The sequence below is a fragment of the Ranitomeya variabilis genome, chromosome 5 (assembly GCF_051348905.1).
Source record: "Ranitomeya variabilis isolate aRanVar5 chromosome 5, aRanVar5.hap1, whole genome shotgun sequence".
Classification (NCBI taxonomy): domain Eukaryota; kingdom Metazoa; phylum Chordata; class Amphibia; order Anura; family Dendrobatidae; genus Ranitomeya; species Ranitomeya variabilis.
In genome coordinates, this window is record NC_135236.1 from 226,492,480 (window position 1) to 226,517,726 (window position 25,247).

Below are 25,247 nucleotides of genomic sequence, written 5' to 3' on the forward strand. Positions count from 1 at the left end.
GCAAAGGTCTCAGAAAATGAGAAAATGATACGATTTTTTTTTTTACAAACTTGTTTTTCACCACTTAAATAGAAAAAACATATTTTGTATCTACAAGCTCATAATGACCTGGAGAATCATAATTACTGGTCCGTTTTAGCACTCAGAGAACATGGTAAAAAAAATAATAATAGTAATTGCACTTTTTTTGCAATTTCACTGCACTTGGAATTTTTTTCCCATTTACCAGTATATTATATGGCAAACTCAATGGTGTCGTTTAAAAGTACAACTCGTCCCACAAAAAACAAGGTCTCACATGGCCATTTTGATAGAAAAAAAAAATATGGCTCTGGGAAGTAAGCGAGCAAAAAACAGAAACCAAAAACGGAAAATTTCCGGGGGGTGAAGGGGAATAAACAAAGTTGCAAGGCAGTGGTTTAATTGCTGTGTAACTCCAGAGCACTTAAAAATCTATTTGCATATTCATGAGTATGCTAATTATTACTTTTGGGACTGCAGAAGCAGGTAGAAAGATGCAAAACGAAGAAGACAAGGAGTACAAAAAAAATGGTAGAAATATTTTATTACAATAACATCATATCATAATGATCAATAAAGGTTACAAAAAATATGGTCAAAAGGATTTAAACAGTGAAGCACTCGAACAATGGTAAGTCAGAGGTAAACACAGATTGTGTACGGACCAGGAAGTCACATTCCTAAAGAAGTTGTATCCCAAGAGCTCATGTTATAGCAATCCCTAATAAACATATATGTGGCAGCATATAAGATTGTTTATAGAGGCAAAAGTGCCATTAATGGTTGGTAGGGGATCAAATACTTATTTCTCACTGCAAAATGCAAATAAATTTCTATAATTTATACAATGTGATTTTCTGGATTTTATTTTTGAAATTCTATCTCTCAATGTTAAAATTAACCTACCCTTAAAATTATAGACTGTTCATGTCTTTGTCAGAGGGCAAACTTACAAAATCACCAAGGGATCAAATACTTATTTCCCCCACTGTATATATTTTGTCAGTTGAGCTCTCAGTAGCTCTTTGTTATAGTCATGAACCTCATAGGTTTTCCTTGTGTCTCCCAATCTAGCACATAAACTGTTAAAAGATTAATCTAATTTAAATTAAAAAAAATGTCCAGATAGTTAAACATCTGTCTGTCTCCAGCAAAGAAGCCAGCTGGGAAATTTGCATCAACTCTCTCATTTTATTGCAATGACAGGTGTGATAAGTAAGTTTTTGCACAGTTACCAGATTGCTCCAGGTTACTGGTGCTTTTTAATAAGTACATAATGTGCTTATGACTCTCAGGTTGAGAAACATGCCTGCATGATACTTCACACAAATGGGGATAAAGTAGATGTAAAACTCTGTATTGGCAATAAATTTTGACCAGAATGTTCTAGAATCACAAAAAAGAGGATAAAGTTTTAGTCATAGAAAGGAAATATATGAATTGTAATTAACAGCTCCAGCTAAACATAAGTGAAACCATAACTCATACGCTGCCTGCTTCCTCATTACAGAAGAAGTGACATCACTGATTTACTCGCATGAGTGCCTCCCAGTGTCGGGAACATTACATGTCATGTAATGGGAGAGCAGAGGTGGGTTATTTATGGCTTTCAATTATGGTGCAGGAGGATATCTAACAATGGTTCAGTGAACTTCACTTTAAGCTGCTCAGTATAATAACTCAACGACTATTCACTGTTATATAGAGTCAGACAAGATATATTATAAATGGGTCTTTGTAAAGGGGAGGGATGGATGTATAGATTGCCAGGTAACTTTCTTTTATTTAGGGTTTATACATTAAAACATTTACTATGCAGTTTGGCACAGATTTTAGATGTGACAATTAAGGAAATTAACATGAAAGAGCAAGTGCTTTTTTGTAACCATGCCAGGTCCTTCAATGTGTGAAAATAGATTCAACGTGACAAAGCACAATCTGTATATCAACATGTGTATATTGTTTTTAAAGACAATGTAACAAGATTGTATACCTTTACATTATTCTTATGTTAGTTGATTATAACTATCGTAGTTGAAACATGAAGCATAATGAAATAATTGAGAACAAATTGTTTTATAGTGATCACCCAGCATGAAGTTTCTTCAGATATAATGGACTGTATTGTAAGGCCAGAACAGCAGTTAGTGGCCCATATTTAGGGTACTGTTCCATTTGTGCCCAAAGCAACAGTTCTGCATGTAGATAATTGCTAATCGCCAGGTTCCTACTGTTTCTGCAAACAACATCCACAAGTAAGGTATATTCCAGCCATTTGCTATAAATCTGGGTCTGGCACATGTGTCTTGGCTGCAAATAAGTAAAAGTACGTCAACTAAGACTGTTTTTTTTTTGTAACGTTACAGGAGGTAGTTTGGGTTATTTGCAGTAATTATATTATTGGAGCATGAGTCATAATAAACTTGGCATATTATTATCTGTCTGACTAAGGAAAGTAAATCAAGGCCTGTACAGAGCAGAAGAATTGTGGGAAAATTTGTGTCATTTCCCAATACTTTACATATTGAATTTAAGCTTAACTGCTTCTCTTTTTGCAAGTTGGCAAACATAAGAAAATATCAAAAGTCTGGTCATTTGGTTTTTTTTGGCTTCACTTTGCCCCATCTTCATTGCCAGAGACTCTTAAAAAAAATAGCTACTAATTAGAGAAGAGCTGACGGCTTCTCCGACCCCGGTCTATTCTTCAGGTCAGTACTCTCTGGCCATGGACAGGAGCTGCGCAAATTTTCAAACTTCTTTGTTTCCCAGTGTGGCATTTGATTTCCATCTGGGTAGTGCACAAATAACATCTCACCAGCCCATGTAATAAGCCGAGTTAGGAATCCCAGAAGGTAAGGAAATTCGCACAGCTACTGTGCACTACCAAAGAACACTGACCTGGAGCATGGACCGGGGTTGTGTGAAGCAATACACTCATGTGTAATACCAATGATGCTAAAAACTTATTAGGGTATCATTGTTCCCTGATTGTTACCTCCTTTTCTGTCTTTTTTCTTTTCCTTATAGTGGTTTTCTTGTCCTCTGTTATTAGATTTTGTGCTTACAGAGAGTACTTAAATGTGATCAATGCATATGTCATGCACATTTTGTTAAAAGTGTTAATAGTTTATGATGTGTGTTCAAATTCTATAAAAATAATGTCCTAAAATAAGATAAAATTAAATCTGTCCAAAGAAGCAACTAAAATGAGAAATCTAGGGAAACTGGAAATTAAAAGATCAATAGATCATTGATTTTCTATTATTTATCTTCAGTATAGATGCATATATGTATTTGAAAAAAAAAAACACTGTCATAAATTCAGGACATTATTTTTTTCTATCTCAGTTTTGTAAATGGTGTATTTACTTTGGAAGGAATATAGTAGGGCAAATTGCAGTCATTCGGCTTTCATAAATGTAATTACATGTAGTTTAAAGAATCTAATTACTTAATGCACTGAGAATGAATATTTAAAGAAAGTTTATATTTATTTAAATCGGTAAGAATGTTAATGGAGAGGTCTAAAAAAATAAACGTAATCTAAGCTTGAAATGTTATTAGCCTTTTGTATGGGTCTAGTCTTTGTAATTTGGCTTAATAGCATGAGATCATTGTACTCTATCTAAATGTGCAAATGACTCATTTCATAAAACAAGGATGTTATCAGGAGATTCTGTTTTAAGTTCCACAATGCTTTGATGTCCAATTTGTTGTCTGCAGTGGTTGAGTATTGTGCACTGTTAGCTATCCATAGAGATGTCATACCTTTTTACAATTTACCTGACTAGGTTGCAGACGCAAAGTTTCAAAACTGTTAGGTCTGTTTCCTACCTATTCCTTGTATCTCAGAATCTTGCATCTTTGAGAAAGATATCATAGAACTAACATTCCCAACTAAATTCTGCCATGATACAAGCACATAAATATTGGAATAAGGGGGCGACACTAGGGATGAGCGAATGTGCTCGGTGATACTCGGTTATTACTCGAATGTCACGGTGCTCAGATGTGCTTGTTACTCGCCAAGCAATGGGCTGTGGTTGAGATAAAACTCAAATCCCCACCCCACATCTTTAGCGCCTGTAACACAGCAAATAAGAATGCGGAGATTGCCTGTGAATCATGGTAATGCCGCAGCCATCTTGATTGTGGAATTACTGTGATTGGCTGACCGTCTGACATCATCAGGGATTATAAAAGGACAAGCAATGCCCAGCTTTGCACACTGACACCACTGTACAGCTCTGTGACACTTCACATTAGAGGGAGAGAGTGCTTGTCTAGGCCTGTGTGCACAGTATAACAAATTAGGTGCCTGTAATGTTGATATTGGTGCTGAAGCTGAGCCATTATACTAATAACCCTTATAAGGGCTAATTGTTTGCTTTGCTGTTTGTTTGTATCATGTTCAATTTGAATTTAGCCTTACGAGGGAGAGAGAGTCACATGAGCAAGAAGACAACTCGCTCCCAGGTAAGACACCAAACCTGGTGATTGAACACCTCCGGGTACAGCTCTCCCCTGCTGAATTGGCTCTGCTACAAAAAAGATTATCATTCTGTCCTATTCCCAACTGGGATGCTTTCCTGTTGGAGAGGGACCTCCAGCGCTTTTACCGCGCAGTGAGACTAAAGACTCACTTTGGGACTCTTTCGGAGACCTCCAAGAGCAGAGTGTCTCCCAGTGGGGACGTGTCTGTTGCAGAGATCTCCCTCGCCTCTCTGGGACTATGTAACCCCAGCACCTATAGTCCACCTCAGACCTTCCATGCCACTGAAATGTTTATTTCTTTTATTGATCATGAAGTGAAAGAATTATCGCACCAACAACATCTGGGTTTCTTTCCTACTCACACTAACCTCACACAGCCTGAAAAACAGGCACTTACATCCCTTCAGAATAATAAAACCATTATTATAAAACCAGCTGACAAGGGCAGTGCCATTATAATCATGGATCGCACCATGTATTCTAATGAAATACAGCGCCAACTCTCTGATCCCAGCACTTATAGGGTTATTCAGAGAGCCCACCTTTGATATTGGCAAAAAAATTCTAAGTCTAATTAGGACCTATCTGGACAACCATACTATTGATCAAAAAACAGCAAAATTTCTCACTAATCCAAACCCCATAACTCCTGTTTTCTATATCCTCTCGAAAAGCTAAACAGTAATTAAAAACATTTAAAAACATGTGTACATGACCAACAAACCAACACCCCTCCAAACTAATATATCAGGAGATGGAACAATAATGGACTAACTGTAAGTACAAGCATATATAAACATTGAGTAATGTAACAAATAAGTACCCTTATCTCGAGAAGAGAAGTGTTAGTTATAACCCATATTGCATCCAGAGTGTAATAAAATCACATATTAATACACAAAATAAATTCACAATGCAATAGTAGCTTACAATAATGTGCTAATTAGGGTTATAAGTCAGTATACAAAGCATACCATAATATACACCCAATGTTGAGTCCTAACACTAACCTATATTTCCCCTTGGGCTATAAGAAGGAGCACGGACTATAGTGGGATCCCATGCAACCAAAAAGCCATCAAACCCTTAATAAGAGCATGACAGAATGATAGTTGTGTATAAACTGGGGAAAAATAATATATATATTGTGACATATAGTTGCTGTGCGTGATGTTAATTCCCTTGTTGTAACAGGAACAAATACCCCAAAATGTAGGAGCCCATGTGGACAAAAATAGCCACAAAAGTACACAAGGGGGAGGCTAAGATGATGATTGCATAACAAACCTGGGAAATAAGGGCCCAAACATGCAACCTGCCATATAATCACTTGGCATAGTGCAGCAAAGGAAAGGGCTAAAGAGGCTAAAATAGCCTATGTAGCAACAATGCTTACAATCTTAATGCCAGTGCTTAGTAGAAAATAATCACTGGAGCCCGATGGGCCTGAAGTCCAAGAATGGAGGAGGCGTGAGGTGCAGGCCCCACGTGTATCGCTGCCGCCGCAGCTTTGTCAGGGGAAGTGACGATAGAGCAGGCACGCGAGGTTTAAATAAAGGCATTAATTAATGAAGAAACTGTACCAGTGTGGAAACATGTGTAGGGATAGTAGAGTATCAGATGAACTCACCAGGCCCGACGAAGCATGTATGATGCGCCTGGCCAGGGGCTGAAGTGTGGATGACGCGCCCAGTCAGAAGCAAAAGTATCTCCGTTACCATGGCGCTTCATGCGCATGAGCAATGATAAACCTCAGAGAACATCGCAAGCACTGGTACCAGTGGGAACAAATAGTAAAGGTTTAACCAAGAAGTGACATAAAATTGTCGCCGCAAGGACAGAATGATGGTTGTGAAAGGAAAAAAGGGGGAAATGGGGACCCTACATCAAAGTGGAGGGCCGGGGAAAAGCATGATAGTACACTGAATAGGTGTATAAATACATGTATCATGAAGCCAAATAAATACTGTATATGGAATACAATTGTTTTACTGTTATTTATTGGAGTTTTGGTTGGGGTCAAATATAATGGCATGCAACAATCAAAGCCCCATATAACCCACCGAATATAGGTCGTAACTATAAAGAGAACAGATGATTATAAACACATCAAAAGCAACTACATATGTATCAAAATATATGAGGGACCTCAGTAATATAGAAACAAAAAATGGTCCCATCAATTAAATCTAGTGTGTTGGACCTCAATACAAGAAGATGGATCAAACCAACTCAGAGAATAGATAAGATGCCCAATGGTATATGAGTGAGAGTAATCTGTTTCCCTGATGGCTAAAGCATATGAAAATCTACCAGACAAATTCAATCTATTACAATTCACACCAAGGATTTGAACATTGACATAGGACCAATTCAATAAATAGATGATATAATCAAATACTATGAAGCAATATGTTAGTTAATCAGATGGAGTCCAGAAAGTCCCCAAGTTTCCAAACCGGTATCCGTTGGATTCCTCAGTTTAAGTCTATATTGGCATCAAAGTCAGGATGTCCTATTGCAACAGCTTCTTTTTTAGGGGGAAAAAACAAGTTTTGAAAGATGATGCAGCAGGGAATACTTGGACGTCGAGGCTGCTTATTCTTGTTCTGTAGGTCCATTTACTTTTCTTGTCCACAACCGCATATTCCTCTCCAGTAAATCCGAATACATGCCCGATGGTGGCAAGTTGGATCCAGATCCATAACCTCGGGATGGAACCCTAATAGAATCTTGTCTCGTGCCACCTATTTTCCAAAAAAGAAGGGGGAACTTAGATAAAGTCATATGGGTAAATGTGGTCACAACCTAGAAACCCAGTAAAAAGGAGCTCCTCATTTAATCCAAATGATGCTACTGAACGCAGTTCAAAGATCCACCTAGATTCAATCTGTAATAGTCGTTTCTGTGTGCAACCTCCCCTACCCCCATAAGCGACCTTCTGTAGTCCAATAATCTTGGTGTTAAGAGTAGAGCCTCCTTGTACCACTAAGAAATGGGCAGCTATCGGAGTAAGGGTTTTGACCTTCCTCTGGTCCGCAGCTGCCAAATGAATCGTCGATATATGTTTCTGAGCCCTTTTCCTTAATTCTTGAGACGTCTGCCCCACATATAACTTATTACATGGGCAGATTATAATGTCTCTAGATTTGCAGTTAATGTAGGCTTTGAGTGGATGACTGGTGAGATCAGCTGGATTAATAAAAAAAAGTCACGTGTAGGTACCATAAAGGGGCAGATGTGACAGTCCCAGCAGGGAAATGACCCCTTGAGGGCAATACCCCTATTTAATCTGACAGTAGGTCTGGAAAACTTACTCCTTGTTAGAAGGTCCCGTAAGTTTGGGGCTCTTCTTGCCGTGAGGAGTGGCATTTCAACCGTAACTTCAACAATCTGGGCATCAGCTCTGTGAATTGTCCCGTGCCTAGATATAATGCCCCTCACCTGGTGCCAGCTGTTATTGTAGTCAGTAATAAATCTAGTATGTTGCTCCGAGCTCCATGGTCTTGAAGAAAGGAGTGAAGCCTGATTCTGCTGTCGTGCCCATTGAAATGCTGTAGCTATCACCCGTTTAGGGTATCCCCTCTGTTTAAAGCAGTCCGTGAGTCCGCGGGCCTGTGACAAGAAATCCACATCATGAGTGCAGTTACGTCTTACACGTAAAAATTGGCTAATCGGCACACCCACCTTTGTGTGTGCCGGGTGAAAACTGGTACCGGGTCCTGTGGTATTTAAAGGGGTGGTCACAGTTGGGTTGACCTGGTCTGTGGTCCTGGGCATCCAGTTAAAGGGGAAGAAGATGAAAGTGGAAATAAAGTCTTTAACAGATGATTCGTGATGCCACCTGTGGTGTTGGGCCGGGATGGCCGATACTGCTTAAAGGGACCACTGGTGCTGATGTTAAGGCAGCTTGGATGGTTTGGCTCTCCACAGGTAGAGCAGGACCCCAGGGCTACCTGGTATAGTTGGTAAGGGATGGTAAACGAGGGGGTGTAGGACTGAGGGTGCAGGTAATGATTGAGTTACACAAGTGTAGCAGTTTTCTTTATCTTTTACTGATGGAATACAAGTGCAGTCCAGGATACAGGTATCAGGTGGTGTTGGGGTCCGGGCAGCCTTGAAACAGCTTGGGCCAGGTGGGTTTAGAGGCCTTCCTTCTGTGCTTTGTACTCTGACCCTTGCTGACTGAAGGTCTGCATAAGTCCTCTCAGTGTCTGTACTCCCAACCCGTATGGCTGATAGCCTGAGCCTGTCATGGGGACTGCCTTCTCACTGGCAGCCCCAGGCTCCTTACCTGCTGTGTTGGCTCTGGGTGTCAGTTGGGGTCAGGAGACTTGGAATCTCCTGCCCTCCGGATTCGGTGGCTGGGTATGTAATCCTCTCACCACCATGGACTCCGGTGTCCAGTCTCTTTGCGCTTTATCTTGGGGTGGGCCCAATCGCAGCTCCAGACCCCAGTCTCTCTCGTCATGTCCTTCCTTTCCCTTCAGTGTCTCACACTCAACTCACTAACCCTTCCTCCAGACCAGTACTTATGGGGAAGCTACCCTGAAACCGGGTTTAGAGCTTCCCCTTCTGATCTGGAGTTAGGAAGGTGTTGTATGTTTGTATTACCTGCCAAGTGGATCCCTTCTTACCTCCAGGCATGACATCATCCCCCCATGAGGAGGGCAATGCGATTGTGGCAACCGGACTCCTGGGGTGGCACACTCCAGCAGGTAAATGACTGGAATAGTGATGCTGATGACTGCATTGTCAGTGCTAACTATCTTAGTAGCCATTTTGAAATTGTGCAGAAGAGTGCAGAGGTCCTTCATCAGTGCCCACTCCACAAATGTGATTTGTACCACATCCATGCTGCATTTGCCCAGGCTATGCAACAGGACATACTGCAACAGGGCTCGTTGCTGCTTCCACAGTCGCTGCAACATGTCCAGAGTGGAATTCCACCATGTTGGCACATCTCAAAGCAAATGGTTAACCAGTAAGCCGAACTGCCAGGTTGAAGATGTGATCCATGCATGGCACGTATGTGAGGTTGCTCCGACATAGGGACACCCCCAGGTTAGCACCATTATCACACACAGCCTTCACTGGCTCCAATTTCAGTGGAGACAGCCATTGCTTAAACTCAGCATGCACAGTTGTCCACAACTCTTGACCTGAGTGACTGCTCAAGGCATATTAAATTAAACATTGCCTGATTGTGGTGAACCCTGGCTACGCAGTATGTAGGTGAGGGAGATTCCATCTACCTTGTTGGAATGTGTGTCTCATTAAGGCAGAGGTTGAGGGTGCAGGTGGAGGCCCTAGAGGAGGTCGAGGAACCAGAAGCAGTGGATGAAGTGGTAGATACAGAGGTTTGTCCCACTAACCTTGTGGATTCAAAGACTTGTGGAGCAGTCCCTTTAACACCTGCCCCCACATCCACTAGAGTCATCTAGTGAGCAGCCAGCGAGATGTAATGGCTCTGTTCATGTTTGGTCTTCCAGGTGTCAGTGGTGAAGTGCACCCTGAGAGACATTGATTTTTTCAGGGAATGGGTGATGCTGTCTGCAACAGTCTGGTGCAGCGCAGGCACAGCTTTCTTAGGGAACTAATGGTGACTGGGCAACTGTTACTGGTGATCATCAGCTGTTGGAAACTGTCTGTATCCACCAAGCAGAAAGACAGCATCTATGTGGCCTACAGATTGTAGATAATTGAGTTCAATCTCTTTACTTTAGCAGGACAAGTTGCTTAGCACAGCCAGTGGAGTAGATGCCTACAGTAGGTTCCCAAACCTTGAATTATACTGTCTATATACTTGGCACACTCAAGTGGATGTGATACTGCGTCTATGATCACATTTTTGCTTCAGACTAATTGATACGCCAATATCTGGCTCCTGATTATCAGCTCATCTTGCACACTGGATATTTGATTATCATCTTTACTAGTGGGCTAAAAGTTCCATACCCATTCACTACTTCTAATAGTACACTGATGAAGGTCTTCAAAGACTGAAATGTTTGTTGTGACTACTGTATGTATCTCACAATACATTAAATTCCCTTTCATCACATCCACTTGAGTGCCAAGTATATATACAGTACAATCTCTTTACTTTGGCATGTGTAGGAGGAAACATTCTTTTACAAGACTACAACTGCAGAATCGAGAGCTGGCTGCTGTGCTGAGAGATAGTGGAGTAGGGTGAACAGTACTAACTGCTGGACATTGAGTGAGGTGCAGGTAGAGATGCTATGGTGGATTGAGAAAGATGTGATATGCTTTGTGAAACAAAAACAGCAGGCATCCCCACTTCCTTAACAGCTGATAAGCTGTCACTCACCCAGACTGTAGGGGGTGAACAAGTGCAGGTTCTGCAGCTGGAGACCTGTGTGAGAACACTTGCCATGGTGACAGCGGTGGAAGAAGCAGCAGATGTAGTTGATGGGATGGCCAGTGGATGGTGAGGCCCACTAGTCCGCCTTTTAGCACAGTGAGATTCTCACACTAAGGCATGTTGATCTTGCATGGGAATCGAATACTGTGGGGCTGCCACCGCCAAGAGGTCGCCAAAAGATTCAGTTCCCACAAGTCGAAACAGCAACATTTCCAGGGCTACCAATCTGGCAATGTGGGTGTTTAGCATTTGGGCCTGTGGGTGGGTGGATAGTTCTGCTTTCTGTTAAATGTCTGGGGCAGGGACAACTGTATGCTGCGCTGGGACAACAAAGTGGATGTGGTTGCCGACTGTTGTGTCTGTGCAACTGCAGGTTGTGGGCAGGAGGCATCAGTGCCTGCTTCATGGACAGCAGATTGGGAGGGCCATAACACAGGGGAAGGGGAAGTGGTTACACCTTCAGACACAGATTTTGTACCCAGGCGTTCCACCCACCTACTGGGGTGCTTGGCTGCCATGTGCTTTTGCATGCTGGTGGTGCTCAGGTTGGCAGTGTTCTTGCCTCTTCTTTGCCTGATATGACAGATGATGCAAATTATAGTTGTTTTGTATAAAAGAATTTCAGAAAAAAATGCCATACTAGGGAACAACGCACCCTTGGACTTTTATCTAGCCGAGTGGGGGGCTCTATGGAACAGTAGACTGAATTCTCCCTCAGTCCACTACCTCTTCTTGCCTGTTTTCATGCTATGGATCAATCCCTCTCTGCACTGCTGGGCCCACTAGGTATGGCACCATGCCATGTTGGATCAGCGGCCTCAACATTGACCACATCATCTTCCAATTCATCAATCTGATCCTCCTTCTGAGCTGTGATTTTAGAATGACCTGATGGCAACTGTGTGTCATGGTTATTCTCCACCTTTTCAGACATGACTTGACCTTCCCCAATGTGGTTTTCTCCTGGCCATGGGTGCGCAAACTATTGGGCATCACTGCACTCCACCTCCTCATGACTAGTGTTGAGCGATACCGTCCGATACTTGAAAGTATCGGTATCGGAAAGTATCGGCCGAAACCGGCAAAGTATCGGATCTAATCCGATACCGATACCCGATACCAATACAAGTCAATGGGACTCAAGTATCGGACGGTATTTCTGATGGTTCCCAGGGTCTGAAGGAGAGGAAACTCTGTCATGATTCTCAATGGCGAGAGAACATAGCCCAGCATATATGAGAACTAGCTCTTGGAAGATGGAAACTATACTGACCATGAACTAAACCTGCCGCACAACTAGAAGTGGCCGGGTAGCATGCCTACGTTTTTTATCCCTAGATGCCCAGCGCCAGCCGGAGAACTACCTAATCCTAGCAGAGGAAAAGACAGTCCTGGCTCACCTCTAGAGAAATTTCCCCAAAAGGCAGACAGAGGCCCCCACATATATTGGCGGTGATTTTAGATGAAATGACAAACGTAGTATGAAAATAGGTTTAGCAAAATCGAGGTCCGCTTACTAGATAGCAGGAAGACAGAAAGGGCACTTTCATGGTCAGCAGAAAACCCTATCAAAACACCATCCAGAAATTACTTTAAGACTCTAGCATTAACTCATAACACCAGAGTGGCAATTTCCGATCACAAGAGCTTTCCAGACACAGTAACGAAACAGCAGCTGTGAACAGGAACAAAATGCAAAAACACACAAGGACAAAAGTCCAACTTAGCTGGGAGTTGTCTGGTAGCAGGAACATGCACAGAAAGGCTTCTGATTACATTGTTGACCGGCATGAAACTGACAGAGGAGCAAGGTTATATAGCGACTCCCACATCCTGATAGGAGCAGGTGAACAGAGGGGATGATGCACACAAGTTAATTCCACAAGTGGCCACCGGGGGAGCCCAGAATCCAATTTCACAACAGTACCCCCCCCTCAAGGAGGGGGCACCGAACCCTCACCAGAACCACCAGGGCGATCAGGATGAGCCCTATGAAAGGCACGGACAAGATCGGAGGCATGAACATCAGAGGCAGTGACCCAAGAATTATCCTCCTGACCGTATCCCTTCCATTTGACCAGATACTGGAGTTTCCGTCTGGAAACACGAGAGTCTAAGATCTTTTCCACAACGTACTCCAACTCACCCTCAACCAACACCGGAGCAGGAGGCTCAACGGAAGGCACAACCGGTACCTCATACCTGCGCAACAATGACCGATGAAAAACATTATGAATCGAAAAGGATGCAGGGAGGTCCAAACGGAAGGACACAGGGTTAAGAATCTCCAATATCTTGTACGGGCCGATGAACCGAGGCTTAAACTTAGGAGAAGAAACCCTCATAGGGACAAAACGAGAAGACAACCACACCAAGTCCCCAACACAAAGCCGAGGACCAACACGACGACGGCGGTTGGCAAAAAGCTGAGTGTTCTCCTGGGACAACTTCAAATTGTCCACCACCTGCCCCCAAATCTGATGCAACCTCTCCACCACAGCATCCACTCCAGGACAATCCGAAGATTCCACTTGACCGGAGGAAAATCGAGGATGAAACCCCGAATTACAGAAAAACGGGGACACCAAGGTGGCAGAGCTGGCCCGATTATTGAGGGCGAACTCCGCCAAAGGCAAAAAAGCAACCCAATCATCCTGATCCGCAGACACAAAACACCTCAAATATGTCTCCAAGGTCTGATTAGTCCGCTCGGTCTGGCCATTAGTCTGAGGATGGAAAGCAGACGAAAAAGACAAATCTATGCCCATCCTAGCACAGAATGCCCGCCAAAATCTAGACACGAATTGGGTCCCTCTGTCAGAAACGATATTCTCCGGAATACCATGCAAACGAACAACATTTTGAAAAAACAGAGGAAACAACTCGGAAGAAGAAGGCAACTTAGGCAAGGGAACCAGATGGACCATCTTAGAGAAACGATCACACACCACCCAGATGACAGACATCTTCTGAGAAACAGGCAGATCCGAAATAAAATCCATCGAGATGTGCGTCCAAGGCCTCTTCGGGATAGGCAAGGGTAACAACAATCCACTAGCCCGAGAACAACAAGGCTTGGCCCGAGCACAAACGTCACAAGACTGCACAAAGCCTCGCACATCTCGTGACAGGGAAGGCCACCAGAAGGACCTTGCCACCAAATCCCTGGTACCAAAGATTCCAGGATGACCTGCCAACGCAGAAGAATGAACCTCAGAGATGACTCTACTGGTCCAATCATCAGGAACAAACAGTCTACCAGGTGGGCAACGATCAGGTCTATCCGCCTGAAACTCCTGCAAGGCCCGCCGCAGGTCTGGAGAAACGGCAGACAATATCACTCCATCTTTAAGGATACCTGTGGGCTCAGAATTACCAGGGGAGTCAGGCTCAAAACTCCTAGAAAGGGCATCCGCCTTAACATTCTTAGAACCCGGTAGGTACGACACCACAAAATTAAACCGAGAGAAAAACAACGACCAGCGCGCCTGTCTAGGATTCAGGTGCCTGGCAGACTCAAGGTAAATTAAATTTTTGTGGTCAGTCAATACCACCACCTGATGTCTGGCCCCCTCAAGCCAGTGACGCCACTCCTCAAAAGCCCACTTCATGGCCAAAAGCTCCCGATTCCCAATATCATAATTCCGCTCGGCGGGCGAAAATTTACGGGAAAAAAAAAGCACAAGGTCTCATCACGGAGCAGTCGGAACTTCTCTGCGACAACACCGCCCCAGCTCCGATTTCAGAAGCGTCGACCTCAACCTGAAAAGGAAGAGCAACATCAGGCTGACGCAACACTGGGGCGGAAGAAAAGCGGCGCTTGAGCTCCCGAAAGGCCTCCACAGCATCAGGGGACCAATCAGCAACATCAGCACCCTTCTTAGTCAAATCAGTCAATGGTTTTACAACATCAGAAAAACCAGCAATAAATCGACGATAAAAGTTAGCAAAGCCCAAAAATTTCTGAAGACTCTTAAGAGAAGAGGGTTGCGTCCAATCACCAATAGCCTGAACCTTGACAGGATCCATCTCGATGGAAGAGGGGGAAAAAATGTATCCCAAGAAGGAAATCTTTTGAACCCCAAAAACACACTTAGAACCCTTCACACACAAGGAATTAGACCGCAAAACCTGAAAAACCCTCCTGACCTGCTGGACATGAGAGTCCCAGTCATCCGAAAAAATCAGAATATCATCCAGATACACAATCATAAATTTATCCAAATAATCGCGGAAAATGTCATGCATAAAGGACTGGAAGACTGAAGGGGCATTTGAAAGACCAAAAGGCATCACCAAATACTCAAAATGGCCCTCGGGCATATTAAATGCGGTTTTCCACTCATCCCCCTGCTTGATTCGCACCAAATTATACGCCCCACGGAGATCAATCTTAGAGAACCACTTGGCCCCCTTTATACGAGCAAACAAATCAGTAAGCAGTGGTAACGGATATTGATATTTAACCGTGATTTTATTCAAAAGTCGATAATCAATACACGGCCTCAAAGAGCCGTCTTTCTTAGACACAAAGAAAAAACCGGCTCCTAAGGGAGATGACGAAGGACGAATATGTCCCTTTTCCAAGGACTCCTTTATATATTCTCGCATAGCAGCGTGTTCAGGCACAGACAGATTAAATAAACGACCCTTAGGGTATTTACTACCCGGGATCAAGTCTATGGCACAATCGCACTCCCGGTGCGGAGGTAGTGAACCAACCTTGGGTTCTTCAAAAACGTCACGAAAGTCAGACAAGAATTCAGGAATCTCAGAGGGAATAGATGATGAAATGGAAACCAAAGGTACGTCCCCATGAGTTCCTTTACATCCCCAGCTTAACACAGACATAGCTTTCCAGTCGAGGACTGGGTTATGAGATTGCAGCCATGGCAATCCCAGCACCAAAACATCATGCAGATTATACAGCACCAGAAAGCGAATAACCTCCTGGTGATCCGGATTAACATGCATAGTCACTTGTGTCCAGTATTGTGGTTTATTACTAGCCAATGGGGTGGAGTCAATCCCTTTCAGAGGTATCGGAGCCTCCAATGGCTCCAAATCATACCCACAGCGTTTGGCAAAGGACCAATCCATAAGACTCAAAGCAGCGCCAGAGTCGACATAGGCGTCCGCGGTAATAGATGACAAAGAACAAGTCAGGGTCACAGATAGAATAAACTTAGACTGTAAAGTGCTAATGGAAACAGACTTGTCAGGCTTCTTAGTACGCTTAAAGCATGCTGATATAACATGAGTAGAATCACCACAATAGAAGCACAACCCATTTTTACGTCTAAAATTCTGCCGCTCGCTTCTGGACAGAATTCTATCACATTGCATATTTTCTGGCGTTTTCTCAGTAGACACCGCCAAATGGTGCACAGGTTTGCGCTCCCGCAGACGCCTATCGATCTGAATAGCCATCGTCATGGACTCATTCAGACCCGCAGGCACAGGGAACCCCACCATAACATCCTTAATGGCATCAGAGAGACCTTCTCTGAAAATCGCCGCCAGGGCGCACTCATTCCACTGAGTAAGCACAGACCATTTGCGGAATTTTTGGCAGTATATTTCAGCTTCATCTTGCCCCTGAGACAAGGACATCAAGGCCTTTTCCGCCTGAAGCTCTAAATGAGGTTCCTCATAAAGCAACCCCAAGGCCAGAAAAAACGCATCCACATTGAGCAACGCAGGATCCCCTGGTGCCAATGCAAAAGCCCAGTCTTGAGGGTCGCCCCGGAGCAAGGAAATTACAATCCTGACCTGCTGTGCAGGGTCTCCGGCAGAGCGAGACTTCAGGGACAAAAACAATTTGCAATTATTTTTAAAATTTTGAAAGTGAGATCTATTCCCCGAGAAGAATTCAGGCAAAGGAATTCTAGGCTCAGACATAGGTGCATGAACAACAAAATCTTGCAAATTTTGTACCTTTGTGGCGAGATTATTCAAACCTGTAGCTACACTCTGAAGATCCATTTGAAACAGGTGAACACAGAGCCATTCAAGGATTAGAAGGAGAAAAATGGAGGAAGGCTGCAGTATAGGCAGACTAGCAAGTGATTCAATTAAGAGCACACTCAGAACTAGAGGGAAAAAAAAAAAAAAAAAAAAAAAAATTGTAGCAGACTTCTTTTTTCTCTCCTTTCTCAGCCAGTAATTTAACCCTTTTTTGGGCCGGTCAAACTGTCATGATTCTCAATGGCGAGAGAACATAGCCCAGCATATATGAGAACTAGCTCTTGGAAGATGGAAACTATGCTGACCATGAACTAAACCTGCCGCACAACTAGAAGTGGCCGGGTAGCATGCCTACGTTTTTTATCCCTAGATGCCCAGCGCCAGCCGGAGAACTACCTAATCCTAGCAGAGGAAAAGACAGTCCTGGCTCACCTCTAGAGAAATTTCCCCAAAAGGCAGACAGAGGCCCCCACATATATTGGCGGTGATTTTAGATGAAATGACAAACGTAGTATGAAAATAGGTTTAGCAAAATCGAGGTCCGCTTACTAGATAGCAGGAAGACAGAAAGGGCACTTTCATGGTCAGCAGAAAACCCTATCAAAACACCATCCAGAAATTACTTTAAGACTCTAGCATTAACTCATAACACCAGAGTGGCAATTTCCGATCACAAGAGCTTTCCAGACACAGTAACGAAACAGCAGCTGTGAACAGGAACAAAATGCAAAAACACACAAGGACAAAAGTCCAACTTAGCTGGGAGTTGTCTGGTAGCAGGAACATGCACAGAAAGGCTTCTGATTACATTGTTGACCGGCATGAAACTGACAGAGGAGCAAGGTTATATAGCGACTCCCACATCCTGATAGGAGCAGGTGAACAGAGGGGATGATGCACACAAGTTAATTCCACAAGTGGCCACCGGGGGAGCCCAGAATCCAATTTCACAACAAAACTCTCCTTCAGGCCCTGGGAACCATATTAATGTGTAAAATAAAGAATTAAAATAAAAAATATTGCTATACTCACCTCTCCGACGCAGCCTGGACCTCACCGAGGGAACCGGCAGCGTTCTTTGCTTAAAATGCGCGCTTTTCCTTCCTTCCGTGACGTCACGGCTTGTGATTGGTTGCGTGCCGCCCATGTGGCCGCGACGCGACCAATCACAGCAAGCCGTGACGTAATTTTCAGGTCCTTCTAGGCATTCAGTATTTTAAAATTACGTTCCGGCTTTGTGATTGGTCGCGTCGCGGTCACATGGGCGACGTGACCAATCACAAGCCGTGACGTCACGGGAGGCAGGAAACGCGCGCATTTTTAAAATTACGTCACGGCTTGTGATTGGTTGCGTGCCGCCCATGTGACCGCGACGCGACCAATCACAGCAAGCCGTGACGTAATTTCAGGTCCTGAATGCCTATTTCTGCATTCAGGACCTGAAATTACGTCACGGCTTGCTGTGATTGGTCGCGTCGCGGTCACATGGGCGGCACGCAACCTATCACAAGCCGTGACGTAATTTTAAAAATGCGCGCGTTTCCTGCCTCCCGTGACGTCACGGCTTGTGATTGGTCGTGTCGCCCATGTGACCGCGACACGACCAATCACAAAGCCGGAACGTAATTTTAAAATACTGAATGCCTAGAAGGACCTGAAAATTACATCACGGCTTGCTGTGATTGGTCGCGTCGCGGCCACATGGGCGGCACACGACCAATCAGAAGCCGTGACGTCACGGAAGGAAGGAAAAGCGCGCATTTTAAGCAAAGAACGCTGCCGGTTCCCTCGGTGAGGTCCAGGCTGCGTCGGAGAGGTGAGTATATCCCTATTTTTTATTTTAATTCTTTCTTTTACACATTGATATTAATCCCGATACCGATTCCCGATACCACAAAAGTATCGGATCTCGGTATCGGAATTCCGATACCCGCAAGTATCGGCCGATACCCGATACTTGCGGTATCGGAATGCTCAACACTACTCATGACCCTCTTTAATGGTGCACGTTCAGAGGCCTTACAAATTACAAGGGAATGTAACCAGTTCCTTAGAGCGGCCAGTGTTGGGGTCATATGTTTCATGGAACTCTTGATGATTGGAGGAAGGAGAACCAGTTTGAGGATTCAGAGGCCCAGCCTCTTGGCTACTAAGACTGGACCATGTGGAAGATTTCATGGTGCTTCTTGTCAACACACTGGAGCCTTTGTCTGCCATCAACCCACAACATCCTGTAAATTGCCTGGGCTCATCAGTCGTATACTGTGAATTGAATGTGTTATGCTTATGAAAAAAAAAATTCTGGCTTTATTTTTCACAAGCATCCTCACAGAGGAGTTAGCTACAAAATCCCTGTATCTAGCAATGTGTGGATGTTTTTTCAGATATCAGCTTTATTACACACAGCAACAGAAGACTCACAAAAATTTGATGTAAATAGCCATGTTTGTGTATCTCAGCAGGCTTTGTGTCAGTCGCACAACTATTAGATAAGGATACACTATTTATTAAACCAATATAAAATTAGTATTTTTTAATATTGCCTTGATGACACACTGCAAAAACGGACTAAAGAAAATTATTGCCACTGGTAAATTGTGACATTTAATTATTTCTGCCCGAATTGCACCAGTCGCACAACTGTTAGATATAGATACACTATTTATTAATCCAATCGAAAATTTGGATTTTTATATATCGCCTTGATGACACACTGCAGCAATGGACTAATGAAAATTATTGCCACTGGTAAATTGTGACATTTGATTATTTCTGCCCGGATTGCATCAGTTGCCCAACTGCTAGATAAAAAATACGCTATTTATTTAACCCCTTTACTCCCGAGAGTGGTTTGCATGTTAATGACCAGGCCAATTTTTGCAATTCTAACCACTGTCACTTTATGAGGTTATAACTCTGGAACGCTTCAACATTTGAAGTCAGCTTGAGGGGTCTATATGAAAGAAGATACCCAATATTGACACCATTCTAAAAACTGTACTCCTTTAGCTGTTCAAAACCACAATCAAGAAGTTTATTAATCCTTCACAGGAATTCTTTGAAAAAAAAAAAAATAACATTTAACTTTTTTTTTCACAAAAAAAAATAACTTCAGTTCCATTTTTTATTTTGACAAGGGTAACAAGAAAAAATGGACCCCAAAATTTGTTGTGTAATTTCTCCTGAGCATGCTGATACCCCATATGAGGGAGAAAACCACTGTTTGGGCACGTGGCAGAGTTCAGAAGGGAAGGAGCACCATTTGACTTTTTGAATGCAGTATTTGGCGGATGCCATGTCACGTTTGGAGAGCCTCTGATGTGCCTAAACAGTAAAACTCCCTCACAAGTGACACCATTTTGGAAACTAGACCACTCATTGAACTACTCTAGGTATGTGGTGAGCACATTGAACCCTCAGGTGCTTCACAGAAGTTTATAGCATTGTGCCATAAAAAAACAAAAAAAAAAAAAACAATTTTCCACTCAAATATGTTTTCAGAACAAAATATTGCATTTTCATAAGGGTAACATACAATTTGTTGTGCAATTTCTCCTGAGTATGTCAATACTCAATATGAGGGAGATAACTTCTGTTTGGGCGCATGGCAGGGCTCAGAAGAGAAAGAGTGTCATTTGACTTTTTGAATGTAAAATTTCCTGGAATCATTGGCGGACTTCATGTCCCATTTGTAAAGCCCTTTATGTGCCTAAACAGTGGAAACCCTCACACAAGTGACCACATTTTAGAAGCTAGACCCCTCAAGGAATGTATTTAGATGAATGGGGAACTCCTTGAAGCCCCAAGTGCTTCACAGAAGTTTGTAACTTTGAGCCATGAAAATAATAAAGCCATGTTTTCCTCACAAAAATGTTGTTTTAGCTTCAAGTTTTTAATTTTTCTAAGGGCAAATAGGACATTTTTTACAACAAACTGAGGTCCATTTTTTTGAGGTTATAACTCTGGAACGCTTCAACATTTGAAGTCAGCTTAAGGGGTATTTATGAAAGAAGATACCCAAAAATGACACCATTCTAAAAACTATACTCCTTTAGCTGCTCAAAACCACATTCAAGAAGTTTATTAATCCTTCACAGGAATTCTTTGAAAAAATAAAAATTAACATTTAACTTTTTTTTCACAAAAAATTAACTTTAGTTCCATTTTTTTTTATTTTGACAAGGGTAACAAGAAAAAATGGACCCCAAAATTTGTTGTGTAATTTTTCCTGAGCATGCTGATACCCCATATGAGGGAGAAAACCTCTGTTTGGGCGCGCGGCAGAGTACAGAAGGGAAGGAGCACCATTTGACTTTTTGAATGCAAAATTTGGCAGATGCCATGTCACGTTTGGAGAGCTGTCATGAATCCCCAATGGCTAGGGATAGCACAGGATAAGCAAAGTATAATAAATATCGGACGAGCTCTAGGGTGATGGAACCTGGGCTGACCGCTGCCCTACGCCTGACAAACGCAACTAGAGATAGCCAGGGAGCGTGCCTACGTTGGTTCTAGACGCCACGCACCAGCCTAAGAGCTAACTAGTACTGCAGAGAAAACAAAGACCTCACTTGCCTCCAGAGGAATTAACCCCAAAGATATAGTTGCCCCCCACATGTATTGACGGTGAAATGAGAGGAAGGCACATACATAGAGATGATGTATATAGCTTTAGCAAATAGAGGCCCGCTGAAAACTAGAAAGCAGAATGACACAAAAGGGGACTGAGCGGTCAGCAAAAAACCCTAATCAAAAAAACCATCCTGAGATTACAAGAACCCATGTGCCAACTCATGGCACATGGGGAGAACCTCAGTCCACTAGAGCAACCAGCTAACAAAGAGACATTCTAAGCAAGCTGGACAAAAAACCAAACAACTGAAAATCAGCACTTAGCTTATCCTGAAAGATCTGGGAGCAGGTAGGCAGGAACCAAACAGAGCACATCTGAACACATTGATAGCCGGCAAGGACAATGACAGAGAGGCCAGGTAAAATAGGAAACACCCAGCCTCTGATGGACAGATGGAAACCAAAGGCCGCAACCCACCAAAGTCACCCAGTACCAGCAGTAACCACCAGAGGGAGCCCGCAAACAGAATCCACAACAGTACCCCCCCCTTGAGGAGGGGTCACCGAACCCTCACGAGAACCCCCTGTTGTGAATTTGCTTTTTGCTCCCTCTAGTGGTTACTAGTTTTTTGACTCTGGTTTTTCTGTCATTCCTTTTATCCGCACCTGGGTCGTTAGTTAGGGGTGTTGCTATATAAGCTCCCTGGACCTTCAGTTCAATGCCTGGCAACGTAGTTATCAGAGCTAGTCTGCTGTGCTCTTGTCTACTGATCCTGTTTCCAGTTATATCAGCTAAGTCTGCCTTTTGCTTTTTGCTATTTGTTTTGGTTTTGTATTTTTGTCCAGCTTGTTCCAAATCTATATCCTGACCTTTGCTGGAAGCTTTAGGGGGGCTGGTGTTCTCCCCCCGGACCGTTAGACGGTTCGGGGGTTCTTGAATTTCCAGTGTGGATTTTGATAGGGTTTTTGTTGACCATATAAGTTACCTTTCTTTATTCTGCTATCAGTAAGCGGGCCTCTCTGTGCTAAACCTGGTTCATTTCTGTGTTTGTCATTTCCTCTTACCTCACCGTCATTATTTGTGGGGGGCTTCTATCCAGCTTTGGGGTCCCCTTCTCTGGAGGCAAGAAAGGTCTTTGTTTTCCTCTACTAGGGGTAGCTAGATTCTCCGGCTGGCGCGTGTCATCTAGAATCAACGTAGGAATGATCCCCGGCTACTTCTAGTGTTGGCGTTAGGAGTAGATATATGGTCAACCCAGTTACCACTGCCCTATGAGCTGGATTTTTGTATTCTGCAGACTTCCACGTTCCTCTGAGACCCTCGCCATTGGGGTCATAACAGTTTGCCAGGCCCGTATTAAATGTTTAATGCATTGCAGAAGAGGGATTATAAGAAAGAAGATTCTGAGTTTTTTTTTTTTTTCTTCTTCCCCTTTACCTCAGAGTGGCTATGCTTGCTGCAGACATGAATGTCCAGACCTTGATTACAAGTGTGGACCAGCTGGCTACTCGTGTGCAGGGCATACAAGACTATGTTATTAGAAATCCTAGGTCAGAACCTAAAATACCGATTCCTGAACTGTTTTCCGGAGACAGGTTTAAGTTTAGGAATTTCGTGAATAATTGTAAATTGTTTTTGTCCCTGAGACCCTGTTCATCTGGAGATTCTGCTCAGCAAGTAAAAATTGTTATTTCGTTCTTACGGGGCGACCCTCAGGATTGGGCTTTTTCGCTGGCGCCAGGAGATCCGGCATTGGCTGATCTTGATGCGTTTTTTCTGGCGCTCGGTTTACTTTATGAGGAACCCAATCTTGAGATTCAGGCAGAAAAGGCCTTGCTGGCTATGTCTCAGGGGCAAGACGAGGCTGAAGTGTATTGCCAAAAATTTCGGAAATGGTCCGTGCTGACACATTGGAACGAGTGTGCACTGGCCGCTAATTTTAGAAATGGCCTTTCTGAAGCCATTAAGAATGTTATGGTGGGTTTTCCCATTCCCACAGGTCTGAATGATACTATGGCACTGGCTATTCAAATTGACCGGCGGTTGCGGGAGCGCAAAACCGCAAATTCCCTCATGGTGTTGTCTGAACAGACACCTAATTCGGTGCAATGTGATAGAAAAACCGCAAATTCCCTCATGGTGTTGTCTGAACAGACACCTGATTTAATGCAATGTGATAGAATCCTGACTAGAAATGAGCGGAAAATTCATAGACGCCGGAATGGCTTGTGCTACTACTGTGGTGATTCTACACATGTTATCTCAGCATGCTCTAAACGTATAGCTAAGGTTGTTAGTCCTGTCACCGTTGGTAATTTGCAACCTAAATTTATTCTGTCTGTAACTTTGATTTGCTCACTGTCATCTTATCCTGTCATGGCGTTTGTAGATTCAGGTGCTGCCCTGAGTCTCATGGATCTCTCATTTGCTAAGCGCTGTGGTTTTACTCTTGAACCATTAGAAAATCCTATTCCTCTTAGGGGTATTGATGCTACACCATTGGCAGCAAATAAACCGCAGTATTGGACACAGGTTACCATGTGCATGACTCCTGATTACCGCGAGGTGATACGTTTCCTGGTTTTACATAAAATGCATGATTTGGTTGTTTTAGGGCTGCCATGGTTACAGACCCATAATCCAGTCCTGGACTGGAAGGCTATGTCAGTCTCAAGTTGGGGCTGTCGTGGTATTCATGGGGATTCCCTGCCTGTGTCTATTGCTTCTTCTACGCCTTCGGAAGTTCCGGAGTATTTGTCTGATTATCAGGATGTCTTCAGTGAGTCTGAGTCCAGTGCACTGCCTCCTCATAGGGACTGTGACTGTGCTATAGATTTGATCCCAGGCAGTAAATTTCCTAAGGGAAGACTGTTTAATCTGTCGGTACCTGAACATACCGCTATGCGTTCATATATCAAGGAGTCTTTGGAGAAAGGACATATTCGTCCGTCTTCTTCCCCTCTTGGTGCGGGATTCTTTTTTGTGGCAAAAAAGGACGGATCTTTGAGACCTTGTATTGATTATCGGCTTTTAACTAAGATCACTGTCAAATTTCAGTATCCTTTACCGCTGTTGTCTGACTTGTTTGCCCGGATTAAGGGTGCCAAGTGGTTCACCAAGATAGACCTTCGTGGTGCGTACAACCTTGTGCGCATTAAGCAAGGTGATGAATGGAAAACCGCATTCAATACGCCCGAAGGTCATTTTGAGTACTTGGTGATGCCTTTTGGGCTCTCCAATGCGCCTTCAGTTTTTCAGTCCTTTATGCATGACATTTTCCGGAAGTATCTGGATAAATTTTTGATTGTTTATCTGGATGATATTTTGGTTTTTTCTGATAATTGGGATTCGCATGTGGAGCAGGTCAGGTTGGTCTTTAAAATTTTGCGTGAAAATTCTTTGTTTGTCAAGGGCTCAAAGTGTCTCTTTGGTGTACAGAAGGTTCCCTTTTTGGGGTTCATTTTTTCCCCTTCTGCTGTGGAGATGGACCCAGTCAAGGTCCGAGCTATTCTTGATTGGACTCAGCCCTCGTCAGTTAAGAGTCTTCAGAAGTTCTTGGGCTTCGCTAACTTCTACCGTCGTTTTATCGCTAATTTTTCTAGCATTGTGAAACCTTTGACGGATATGACCAAGAAGGGCTCCGATGTAGCTAACTGGGCTCCTGCTGCCGTGGAGGCTTTCCAGGAGTTGAAACGCCGGTTTACTTCGGCGCCTGTTTTGTGCCAGCCTGACGTCTCACTTCCCTTTCAGGTTGAGGTGGATGCTTCGGAGATTGGGGCCGGGGCCGTTTTGTCGCAGAGAGGC